This window comes from Chaetodon auriga, chromosome 12 (assembly GCF_051107435.1).
Source record: "Chaetodon auriga isolate fChaAug3 chromosome 12, fChaAug3.hap1, whole genome shotgun sequence".
NCBI classification, from domain to species: domain Eukaryota; kingdom Metazoa; phylum Chordata; class Actinopteri; order Chaetodontiformes; family Chaetodontidae; genus Chaetodon; species Chaetodon auriga.
This window is the reverse complement of record NC_135085.1, coordinates 9,880,923-9,892,107: the sequence shown is the minus strand read 5'-3', so window position 1 is coordinate 9,892,107 and position 11,185 is coordinate 9,880,923. Positions and strand designations below refer to the sequence as shown.

Below are 11,185 nucleotides of genomic sequence, written 5' to 3'. Positions count from 1 at the left end.
ACAACACCAGACTCTGTCGAGTCATTTTTCAAGTGAACATACCAGACATTCCCAAAATGTAAATCAATGTGTGTGGTGTTTTTTTTAATATTGATCAGGCAACATATACTATTTATAAACTCCAAGTTTAGGAACTCGTAAATGGGGTTTTAACTACTTTGTGCCATTTTATAATTGAATATTTGAGAAAATAAGTGGCAGATTGAACAGCCATTAGAATAATTGTTAGTTAGTCCCCTGAGACATGATAAAATTGGCTTCAACATTATGAAACTCAGTCAAACAAGAACCACATGTGGCAACATTAAAACTCATCTTATTGTCAGGTAAAACACTGTGAACTGCCTCTTAATATTTCACAACATATTTTATCTGCATATCTTCTGATGTGGTGTTTTAAGATAAGTTTCATGTTAGGGTAAAGAAAAGTGCAGTTTGCTCCTTCAACATCAAACAGGAACCCTGCTCTTCATTTCTTTCATGTCTGTGGTTTCCACAGCCTGGCTTGGCCCCAGAGAAGAGGACGTGCTTCTGCTTCAACGACCTTCGCAGTTTCCTCTCAGCACTTGTGATATGAATCTTAGAAATCCTGTGTTTGGTATTGCTGTTTTGTATTGGTATGTTTTGAGGTGTTTTTTTTTTTTTTTTTATTGTCCACCTCATTTTATTCTTGTCTAAGCTGGAGCTTTGTTGTTGTTACAGGTGCACAGAGAATTTAGCATTGGAAGGAATTCAGAGCATTGCAGTTACATTCTGATTTATCTGAGCACAGAAAAAGTTAGTGATATATGTGACAGACGAGTTAAGAAACAGTAAAATGCATTAAGCAATTAATTTAGATTTAACTTTTCTACTGTAGAATGACTTCCTAAGAGTGTTTACTGAAGCAAAAACAGGCCAGTGGCCAATGTTCCTCAGCATCAACCAAAGCATAAATCACAATATCTTGATTATCTCCATTGGTTTCAGGTCATTAGAGGACAACAACTCATGTCCTCGTGGTCCAACCTTGAATAAAATGCTTAGAGGGAATACATGAATGGTGGCTTTGTTGCACCAAAGCAAATAATGCATCCTCAGTTGAAAGTGGCTAAATGGCTTGAACATTCAGAGGAAAGGTCAAGTCAGAGGACGTCCCTGTTCATCAAGATATATGAACCATGATGTGTCACTTTCATTCATTGAAGATATATTAATGGACAAAGAGTTTTCATCATGAGGCTCCTCTGACGGGCTGACAAGACCCAGCCTTCCTTTTTTATTTTCCTTTAAATGTGTTTGCCCTTTTCCATTTTATTTACTTTTCTTTCCATGTAACCCTGTTTAAACGAATGATACCAAAAGTGGAAAAGTTCCTGAGGTTCATTCCCGGCTAGTTGATACTCAAAGAACAAAACAGCGTCTCTGAAGGAGGAATTGAGCAAAGTCAACCTTGCCTATATGGAATGTGAGGAAATAAATGTGCCAAGTCAATGTAAACACATATTGCAACACTCTACCTCTCACTACATGTTATCTGTGGAAAAGTACCAGGGTACACCGTGTCACCATGGCGGATTCCCCTGTTGTTTTATGGCAAAGCCTCGGGGAGGAGGATGGGGGAGGGAGCAGGGCTGCACAGAAACAAGAGGTTTGTGTGTGTATGTGAGAGAGAGTATGTTTGTGTGTGTATGCATGTGAGGGAATGAGGAAAGTTATTAATGTAATCCTGGGTGCCTCTCTGACGGTTTAGCTTTGGAAATTTACCTTCACAATAGAGCAGCTGGGAAAGTTTGGACGAGGAAAATCAATGATGTCTCTCACCTCAACAACTGCCTTCACAGTGTCCTGACAGCACTGCAGCTACTCACCGGGAAACAGAAGAAGACTGTTGTGCGCTGGGCAGCTCCCAGAGGTCAATGTGGAAGTGTATGGACGTGGCATGTTGCTGAGAAAGTGTGTCTTCTGATACAAACCTGCAGGTTGTCCTGTGGAAGGATTTCTCATTCTATTTGACGTGAAAGAGTTGTAATTTGCTCTGATATTTAAAAAGTCTTCTATAATAAGGGTTACACACGTTTTAAACGAGCAACAACATCAGTGCTGGCAGTGTATGTTTGTCTGTGGGTGTATCTGTGTCTAGCGTCAGCAGTCAACAGCCAGTCATTCAGTGCACAGCATTTTGCTCGATTTCAGAAGATATGTTACTGTGATAAAAAGGATATCAACAGTTTGACAAAGCAGATTCTCCCTTTATGATTAGTATCTCTTATTTGTGCCTCGCCTCATTGCAGTCAGTTGTTTCCCTATGTCTTTGTTTCCTCAACAATATGCTGTTTTGCCTATTGACATGGCAAAAACCTGTTTGGTTTGTCCTCTTTTTCCCAGAGACACTGTAAAACCGCAACACAAACCGAAGTGGGCAGCTGTGTGAACGTCCCTGAAATATAAACAATGGCTGCGGATGATGTTGGAAGGCAGCCTGCAGGATGTTGTGCATAAATGCAAGGAGCTGAAAGCAAAGATGCATCTCCCTGTCTACATGACTGGAGCTGAGGTGGAGAAGGGGAACAGGTCTGGGTAAAGAAAGCTCAGAAACAACTGTTTTTCCTAAGGAAACTTGACAAAGAAAAAAAAAATCCCTGTCAATTTCTTGTTAACTAGAGGAGCAATAGAGAGCATCCCGACTGGAAACATCACAGTCTGTCGTGGGATGTGCACGAGCAGGACGGGAGGGCTCTGCAGAGGGTGATTAAAACTGTCCAGAACATTCATCTACCGAGCATCAGTGATATCAGTGAGGTGAGGTGCCTGTGCAGAGCCCAAAGGATACTAAAAGACAATACCCACCACATCCACAGCCTGTTCACCCTTCTGCCCTCTGACAAGCGATACAGAAGTATCCACTGCTATACCCCTGACTACAGAGCAGCTTCTTTCCTCAGGCTGTGAGCCCCCTTAACTCCACACCCCATCATAAATAATAGTTTATTGTTATGAATTGTTATGTATTCATAAATGTATATCATTTTTGTTGTGTTAGTAGCATAAAGGGAGGCCAACTAGCATTTCATTATACAGCCCTGTGTTGTAGAATGATAAGGAAACTTGTACCTCGTACTTGCTCCAAATCTTGTAAATGTGGAGCTGCAGGAAAAAACAAAACACTTGAAACTTTCTTGAATGAGCTAAAAATATAGTTGATGACAGAAGTTCGCAAGCTGATGTACTCCCCAAGCTTTTTGTTGAGAAGCACAGATAACAGGTGAGTGAGTTTAAAGTTGCTGTTTTGTTTATATATTTTAGCTACTGTACATTTGTAGTACATGTTTGCCATTATGTCACAAATAAGCTGCATTACACACAAGTACACACAGGTTGTAATTTACTGTGTTGTAGTTTAGTCTTATTTTCAGTATCAATAAATATTGATAATGTCATTTAGACAAAGGCACTGGATATGGTGTTTACCACAGAGTAAAACACAATATGAGACCATGTCACTGATGGTTAAAAAAATGCTCACGTCAAAAGGAGAGCTTACACATGATGGATTGCATTTGGCTCAATTATAAGTATAAGCCAGAATGCCATAAATAATATAAAATGATCCAGAACAAGCAACAACACACTAATGTCATCAAAAGGCAGCCGCATAGAGTTGAATCAGCTCTTCTCTGATAGAACAAAAAAAGCAGATGTTTCACAATGGAAGGACTGTATTCCCTGCCTCATAGTGTGGAGATATTTTTATTATGCCTGCTTCCCAAGCAGTTTACCAGAGTGCAAATGAACACGCCCTTTCTTTTGTGTGTAGTTGGTGACCTCCTTGGAGACATACAGTAATTGCTGTGCAGTGATTCATTCATATAAAATATTTACACCCCTTCACTTTGACAATTTCCCCCCAAGAGATTTTGATTTCATGGATTAACTGCATGTAATAGAATCATAATCTTGACATCATTTTTATTTTTAGCCATTTTTATTGCGTTATTTTTACAAAGCTGAAATTATGATAGGTTCAGATGACTCCACTGTATGAAAAGTGAGTGCACTCAAACCTTCAAAGGGCAGAAAAGTTGCAGACTGCAGCTTTGAGGATAGGAGATAAGGCTAAGGAGAGCAGGGAGCTAATGCTATTAGTTGTAGCCTGGCCGCCTACTGCAGCCACTGAGGGAATTGTCATATGACCAACACACTGATTAGGAGCTAATTCAGATGTCATGTGTGAATTACATATCCTCTGTGAACTCTAAAGACTCTGGCGGTTCATCTCCTCCATGTCTTAGTGAGTGAGAGAAAGAACACTGTCAGCAGACAATCTGAAAGGGGTTGGCAGCAGGAGGATTCGACTGAAGATGCCAGAAGTCTGCATACCAAAGGAGAGTGAAACGGGAACAGGGAGCTCTGAGGACAGGCAAACATTGTTGCTAGATTTGCTAATGATATAAAACAGATATTTCAAGAGCTATTTTTGCTTTTAGTTGTCAGTCAGAGGCCAGTGTTTCTGCAGGTAATCACAGCTAAGGGACTGTTTGCAAATGATCGGAGTGAATAAGAGACAATTTGCTACACATAATATCTCAAATTAATATAACCATGGATTGGTACAATTCATTCTGCATTAATAACTAAAACTATGCAAAATATTTACATATTTTAGGTAGCAGTTCTGCTTCTCATTAAGATGGAGAGTAAACAGAAAATGGGAGCTGCTCTCACAAATGCTCTCTGGAGCAACCTTTTCTCTCCATCAGAAAGTACCCTCCCTTCAGCTGAAAGAAATTCTATCCTGATGCTTTTCACACAGTCCTGAACATAAACATTCAAAAAACCCTTCTCTGCATTTAAAAAAAGGTAATATGCTACCTTTTTCAAAAACAGGAAACTGTTGCACAAATGATAAATGTGAAATTCTGATGACTGCAGGCTGCGACAAGGGAGAGAAAATTACAATAACCATAATCACACGTAATGATCCGCTTTTCTTTTTAAATTCTGAGAAGATGAGGAAAAAATAAAGTAAAATTACATTGTAACCATAGTAATCATTCCCCAAGTGCTTCCTCTGTATGATGCCTGACATTTCCACTTTTAATCTTTTGTCTTGCTGACAACGTCTCCCCTCTTGTCGTCTGTAGAAATCGTGGTCAGGTTCAGCTGCCTGCTGGGAATCAGAAGGAAAGCATTCCATGCATGTTCAAGCCACAGATCTGCCCTCGACCTTAAGCAGGGCTTTGCATTTGAAGCGTGAGCCATACAGCATCCGTGCGTGCTGTTTATATGCACGCTACCTAGTGACCGTCATAGGAAGTCTCCGGATCAGCCCAGCAGCATGCTAATGGTGGGCAAGTGCGCCATAGGGCCGTCTCTTAGTTACCCCTGTTGATATCTATCACTGTGTAACCTGAGTGTTGGGTACAGATGTGATTCATTGAAACCAGCTGGTGCAAAATGACCTATTTCTATTGTGATGGGGTGAAATAATCTTTTTTCGAAAACATAAATCCTTGCCTTCATGGCAGGTTAAGTGCAAGCAAAGATGTCTATAGGCTTTTATTGTGAATCCTTATTTCTCCCACTCTGTTTGCAGTGCCGGCACCTGACAGAACAGCTGGGGAGTGAACAAAACGAGACGGTGCACAAGCCCCTCACTAAAGCATGTTTGGAATATGTGTTGTTTGGTCTTCAACCTTTTCGGTTGCTCCAACAACTTATGATTTATGACATGTTCTAAAAGGGGAACATCTGCCCTCGAAAAACAGGTGAGGGACCGAGCAGAGTGCTGTGCTGGTTCTGCACTGGAGGTATTTGAAAACCAGGTTAATCTATAACCTGCGTTAATGTCACACAGATGGATATTTTTAAATTTTAAACTGCTGCTCAGAAAATATGATATCGCCCAGCAACAGATGTCTGCCGCTCTCTGCAGGGTTGTGTGGGAGATTTTCTTGTCTGACAGTCATAATATATGTGCTTTTCGTTTCAGGAATGCTGGTGCAACATGGAAAAAAGGGAGTGTCACTCAGAGCAGATGTTATGCGTTTAATCGTCCATATTGCGCTGAAGCTTTTGATGTTTCAGTACTTTGATTTTTCCCTTACACACCATGTGCTTTCAACATCCAACTTGTTTTGAGGAATTAGGCTGCAGGAAGCTGTGTGCAGTTTGCTCCACATAGATGCACTTGATTTATCAATGAAATGTTGGGTTACAATAGTAATACAACATTTCTCAGTACAACCAAGCTTGTTTTTTTCATGCTCACTTTCTTGTTGCACAAACTTCTTGATGTAACATCTCACATCAAACATTTGAATAAAAGTACTCTTTGCTTTCTTCCAATTTGCTGAGCATTCGTTTAATTTGTTGTACTTTGCTTTGTGTCCTTGTGTCCTTATATTTGCCATTTTCTTTACAACAGCTGAAGGAAAACCTAATCTTATCTGCTTTTTTCTTTCTTTTTTTGCCACGTCTGTCTAATTTCTGCACGGTAAATATGAACTAGCCAGCTGCTTGTTAGCTTAGCTTAGCATAAAGACTGAAAACCAGGAGAACAGCTAGCCTGTCTCTCAACAAAGACTAATTGTGAATTGTCGTTTTACACTTTTGTTTCTAATTAAACAAAAGTGATATAATGTGTTAAATCTTGAGCAACTTTATGTTGACTTTGTTACCTTCGTACCTGGCTAGCTGTGTCCCCGTTTCTCCTTTTAAGCTAAGCTAAGCTAACTGTCTGCAGCCTCATATCTAATAAACAAAGAGGAAACAAAGTAGCGCTCAGTCTTCTCATCTAAATCTCATCAAGAAAAAAAAAATGTCAAGCTATTCCTTTAAACATGTTATATTTTTAGGTGCACTTGAAGTCAATACTCAGCAGTTTCTATATTTCAGTGTTTCATTTAACACCATCATCAACACATTAATTTTCAGCAAACTATCATCAGTGTTCCAGTCTTGGCGTTGTTTTGCAGTGATGTGGTGACTCCACTGTTTCTGAAAGCCAAAATAACAATCATGTCAGCATGAAGAAAATCTCAGTGAGGTCCATAAGATCTATGGAAATATGAAAAGAGTGAAGCCATGGATAACAACATAGCACTTTGAGGAACTGGATCCCAGGAACCAAAAACCGCAACGAAGCAAAACTTGACCAAAAAAATTCATCTTGTGCAGCATGCAGGCTGTGCTCCCATGTTGTGGATTAGGAGCCCATTAAGTTATCGTTTAGTGTGAGATGAAATTTACTTTCAAGTGTAAGTCAAATCTGCAACACATTGCTTTCCAAATCAATGATAAACTTACTGCATTTGTGCCACATTCGCAAATATTTATTTTATCAACGCTGTCTGACAGTGAGGTAGCCTGGCCTTGTGTCCTTTAACTTTTTGTCCTGTTCACTGTGTCCAGAGTGGCTTCTGCACACATTGACATATAAACAGCTGTGAAGTAACTGGGAGGTGCTGTTGTTGTCATTTTTATTGTCCGGGTCGTAAGAATTGAGAGCTGAATCTGTTGCTCTGTTATCTGCCGTGCACTCTCTCTATGCGGCAGATTGTTTATTGTGCTGTAAAGAAGCTTTTTATGTAACTGTAATAACCCTTTGCTCTGTTCCTGAGTGATATGCACTCTATTTGCCTTTTGTCAACTAAGGCTCACATTCCCACCATTCAAGGTCAGTCTATACAGTGAGATGGTAAGTCCAGTTTGAGGACTATGACCTGAAATATGATACCGTGTGCGACGTGCAGCAGTGTTCAGTCCTGGAGTGTTGAATGGAAGATTTCTCTCCTAATTACAGAGATGTTTATGGTATTGAATATTTTAGGTACGGTTTCATATGGTAGGCTATGTGGATTTTGCACATTTTTCTTGCTAGTAAATGCTTTCAAAGACGAGAAATGTAGTTATTCTGATAATAGGGAATTACAAGAAATGAAGAAAGAAATGGTGAAAGAAGGAACTCAATCATGTGTGTGTAGCCTTGTCACAAGCATACCTTTCACACAGGGGTCAAAGGATAGAATTCCAGGTCATCTCTTCGGTTTCACAAGACTCGCCAAGGCACAACCACAAGTGTAACCCGAACTAGAGGTAAACAACTGTTCCACACGGGAGTGACGGGGAGGTGTGAAAGGGGGCAGCGCTGCACATGAGACAAATCATCAGGGCTTATTTGGGTACCAGCCACGTCGTAGGAAGGCCCGCTGTCTCAGCTCCTGCATTTGACACCTGCAGGTGACAGATTTCCAGGACTAGTCAGTCTGCTGCCTGGATCAGTTTGCTCTGAGGTGCAATAACACGGACAAGAGACAAGAGGGAAGAAACATAATAACGTCACACTTCTGCTGGAGACACTGGCCTCAGCTGTAATCCACACTGTCCACCACTGTATCCACAGGTCGGATACAAAATGAATGACGGCATCACAGACGCTGACATTTTCCAGTGTTAATCCATTATTTCCAAACATTGATTTAAAATTAGAAATCTGCAGTGGCGCTGGGGTGAATACAATACTGCATGATTACATAACTTTATCTTTTCAACAGGTGTGAATGCAACACATTCATCACAGCAATCACATCGTAGCTGAACTTTTGCCGGGAACGAGGGCTTTTATTTGTGGGTCCAGTCTGTGAGAGTCCTGTTAGACCTGTGAGAGCTCATCCAGGTCAAACAGTTCACACACAGTTCACAGTCTGCACACAGGAGATCCGGGTGGATTGAAAGATCACATTCCTCTGCTGGGACACAGGAGAGGATGGAGACCGTCACATATAGCCCTGCTTTGTTTGACCAGTGGGTTGAAAACACACTTTAGTTATGCCGGCATTTATGCTAGCTATATATGAAATGTGAAACTACGTCACTGCAGGTAAATTATTTCAGTATTGCTTGCTACTTCACAATACACAAAGACAGAGAAGGAATGATGTGTTTAGGGATTCAAAACCTGGGGGAAATAAATGCCTATAAGACCTTTCTAAAGACTAACTGGAGTCAGAATGTACTAAACATGCAGATCCAGAGAAAACATCTGCTAAATCCTTTTTTCCTCACAACAGAGATGTGTTCACGGGGCCATGACCAACTCAACGTGGATGTGAGCTTGAAAGAAAACATCCCTGATACTATTTATGGCCCAGTTCAGTGCATTTACAGCACTGTGTGACTCTTAAAAGCCACCTGGACATCTCAACTATCAGAGAAAATACAACTGCAGCGTGATATTACATTAAAATAATTGCTGCAACACTAGTTAAGGGGATTCATTTTGATGGTTGATGCCCTCCATTAAATCCAAACCCCCTTTGGCGACTTTCATACGAGCAGAGAAATTGTTTTTTCCCCTTTAGAAAGCTCTCATTACTCAGGCCAGCGAGAGGTTTACCTGACTACAAAATTAAGCTCCTAATCTGTCTTTAGAGAGCAAATGAGACAAATACCAACACAATATTCATTACTGATTTATAATATGTGACAAGTGAACAAACACTACTGCTGGAGAGGGGCATGCAAAGTAATGTTAATCTAAATTTTATCTCAAAGACTTACAGTTATTTGAACAGCATTAGGATTTTACTGCACTGATGCACTTCACACTCACGTCACACTCTCATTCTAAGTGTCATCAATGGAAATTTGACCAAAAGACAGTTTTAGGTGATGTATAAAATCTTGAAGAAGTGAATTTTTCACTATTAAGAAGAAGGTTGTGTGGCCCTACATAGATTTCTGATTCTAACTTAATGTTTTCAGACACTGGAAACTGCTTTCCTAACCTTAACCAAGTAGTTTCATCAGCAAACCTTAAACCTGTAGTAATTTATTTTTGTCAATTTGGGGGCAGTCTATAAACACGACAATGGCGTATTATCACCTCAGAAAGTTGACATGGCAGCAAATGTCTCAGCAAACAATTGCCAGTTTACACATCTTGCAGACATGGAGCAACATTAGATTACATTTGAAGTCATGTTTCTGATCTCCTGATGAATGTAAGTCCGATACATTTATCAAAGAGGCCTGTTCGCATATTTCTACAGAGAAATCCAGTCAGTGTTTGGATGTTATAGGAACTGACGATGGATGGCAGCTAGAAATAAAATGTGGGAGTTGAGTCTTACTGACACCATCACATCTCAACAGGCTCACTAATCACCCCTCCAAGTGAGCCGTTTCCTTTATATCCCCAAATGGTTGTGGTATTGCTTTACACAAGTTCCATCCCCAACCAGTCAGTGTGTCATGCTGCATGTGTGGTCTCTTAATGCGATATCTCTACTGGCTCCGCAAAACCAGCACGACAGACTGCAAGCACAGCAGCAACCGCTTTGATTTTTCCAAAGGAGGATGAATCACTCTCAAATGAACACTTAGTGACCCACGGCTTGAGGGCCAAAATTAGCCCCAGCGATCGAAGCTGTCTGGGGTTCATAATTGATAATGGGGGCTGAACATCCTGCAGTTTACCTGAGCTCTTTCCCCTGGTCGTTCTATCCAAGTCACAGCGGGCAGAGAGCAACAGGGTAACAACACGAATCTGGAGAGCCAGATGAGCTCATGAAGACGATGACTGAGCATTAAAAGAACGATTCAGCATTACTTATTTGCATTCTCGCTGTATGTTAGATAAGAAGATTAGTGCACACTCTCTTATTCGCATGCTAATTATGAAGCTATTGCTGCCTGCTTGTTAGCGTAGCTTAGCATAAGAATTGGAAACAGCCTGCACCTGGTCTAATGCCCGAGATACTGTTTTGGAAAAATATCACATTACATGGGTCTTTATAGGTTCCCATCTAAACTAGCCGATGTAAATAACCCAGACACGTTGTGTTAACTGAGGTCTCTGTAACATGTAAATGTAAAGATTTATTAAATACAATCTGAAACCAGCGTTGGAGAAAGTAAGACCAGATCTGAATCGATGGTCCTCACTGCCTGTTTCTTTAGCTGTAGAACAAACCCTGTCAAAATGAACATGTTGCTTTGATTTATTCTTTTTCAAACTGTATGTGTTTTACAAAATATTTTTCTGAAGAATTGAATACATGCAATTTGTCTTTTAACTGGAATAAAAACCATCCCCAGATTGAGGAAATTATATCTGGAGAGACAAAAAGCAGGTGGGAGATTGGTGCTGCTGATTTTCCTGTATTGCTCTTCCAAAGTTATTTACAGGGTATCAGATTTTTAC

The 11,185-nt window shown here is 40.4% G+C and overlaps 2 long non-coding RNA genes across 2 annotated transcripts; both read left to right on the top strand.

Moving 5' to 3' along the window:
* Positions 1-505: 505 nt before the first annotated feature.
* Positions 506-3,099, top strand: LOC143329721 (uncharacterized). Its single transcript, XR_013077891.1, has 2 exons — positions 506-1,961; positions 2,368-3,099. It is a non-coding gene; the product is annotated as an uncharacterized LOC143329721 (long non-coding RNA).
* Positions 3,100-4,219: 1,120 nt separating this feature from the next.
* Positions 4,220-6,090, top strand: LOC143329798 (uncharacterized). The gene is made up of 3 exons (XR_013077895.1): positions 4,220-5,326; positions 5,576-5,747; positions 5,972-6,090. It is a non-coding gene; the product is annotated as an uncharacterized LOC143329798 (long non-coding RNA).
* The last annotated feature ends 5,095 nt before the right edge of the window (positions 6,091-11,185 follow it).